Source organism: Panthera pardus, unplaced genomic scaffold (assembly GCF_024362965.1).
Source record: "Panthera pardus isolate Hobbes unplaced genomic scaffold, ASM2436296v1 HiC_scaffold_8, whole genome shotgun sequence".
In the NCBI taxonomy this organism is placed as follows: Eukaryota; Metazoa; Chordata; class Mammalia; order Carnivora; family Felidae; genus Panthera; species Panthera pardus.
The window spans coordinates 135,273,467-135,275,460 of NW_026527013.1; positions in this window are offsets into that span (position 1 = coordinate 135,273,467).

Sequence of the window (1,994 nt, forward strand, 5' to 3'; positions counted from 1 at the left end):
ATTGGGGTACAGGTGCCCCTATGCATCAGTACTCCTGTATCCCTTGGATAAATTCCTAGCAGTGCTATTGCTGGGTCATAGGGTAAGTCTATTTTTAATTTTCTGAGGAACCTCCACACTGCTTTCCAGAGCGGCTGCACCAATTTGCATTCCCACCAACAGTGCAAGAGGGTTCCTGTTTCTCCACATCCTCTCCAGCATCTATAGTCTCCTGATTTCTTCATTTTGGCCACTCTGACTGGCGTGAGGTGGTATCTGAGTGTGGTTTTGATTTGTATTTCCCTGATAAGGAGCGACGTTGAACATCTTTTCATGTGCCTGTTGGCCATCCGGATGTCTTCTTTAGAGAAGTGTCTCTTCATGTTTTCTGCCCATTTCTTCACTGGGTTATTTGTTTTTCTGGTGTGGAGTTTGATGAGCTCTTTATAGATTTTGGATACTAGCCCTTTGTCCGATGTGTCATTTGCAAATATCTTTTCCCATTCCGTTGGTTGCCTTTTAGTTTTGTTGGTTGTTTCCTTTGCTATGCAGAAGCTTTTTATCTTCATAAGGTCCCAGTAATTCACTTTTGCTTTTAATTCCCTTGCCTTTGGGGATGTGGCGAGTAAGAGGTTGCTACGGCTGAGGTCAGAGAGGTCTTTTCCTGCTTTCTCCTCTAAGGTTTTGATGGTTTCCTGTCTCACATTCAGGTCCTTTATCCATTTTGAGTTTATTTTTGTGAATGGTGTGAGAAAGTGGTCTAGTTTCAACCTTCTGCATGTTGCTGTCCAGTTCTCCCAGCACCATTTGTTAAAGAGACTGTCTTTTTTCCATTGGATGTTCTTTCCTGCTTTGTCAAAGATGAGTTGGCCATACGTTTGTGGGTCTAGTTCTGGGGTTTCTATTCTATTCCATTGGTCTATGTGTCTGTTTTTATGCCAATACCATGCTGTCTTGATGATGACAGCTTTGTAGTAGAGGCTAAAGTCTGGGATTGTGATGCCTCCAGCTTTGGTCTTCTTCTTCAAAATTACTTTGGCTATTCGGGGCCTTTTGTGGTTCCATATGAATTTTAGGATTGCTTGTTCCAGTTTCGAGAAAAATGCTGGTGCAATTTTGATTGGGATTGCATTGAATGTGTAGATAGCTTTGGGTAGTATTGACATTTTGACAATATTTATTCTTCCAATCCATGAGCAGGGAATGTCTTTCCATTTCTTTATATCATCTTCAATTACCTGCATAAGCTTTCTATAGTTTTCAGCATACAGATCTTTTACATCTTTGGTTAGATTTATTCCTAGGTATTTTATGCTTCTTGGTGCAATTGTGAATGGGATCAGTTTCTTCATTTGTCTTTCTGTTGCTTCATTGTTAGTGTATAAGAATGCAACTGATTTCTGCACATTGATTTTGTATCCTGCAACTTTGCTGAATTCATGTATCAGTTCTAGCAGACTTTTGGTAGAGTCTATCGGATTTTCCATGTATAATATCATGTCATCTGCAAAAAGCGAAAGCTTGACTTCATCTTTGCCAATTTTGATGCCTTTGATTTCCTTTTGTTGTCTGATTGCTGATGCTAGAACTTCCAGCACTATATTAAACAACAGCGGTGACAGTGGGCATCCCTGTCGTGTTCCTGATCTCAGGGAAAAAGCTCTCAGTTTTTCCCCGTTGAGGATGATGTTAGCTGTGGGCTTTTCATAAATGGCCTTTATGATCTTTAAGTATGTTCCTTCTATCCCGACTTTCTCAAGGGTTTTTATTAAGAAAGGGTGCTGGATTTTGTCAAAGGCCTTTTCTGCATCGATTGACAGGATCATATGGTTCTTCTCTTTTTTTTTGTTAATGTGATGTATCACGTTGATCGATTTGCGAATGTTGAACCAGCCCTGCATCCCAGGAATGAATCCCACTTGATCATGGTGAATAATTCTTTTTATATGCTGTTGAATTCGATTTGCTAGTATCTTATTAAGAATTTTTGCATCCATATTCATCAGGGATATTGG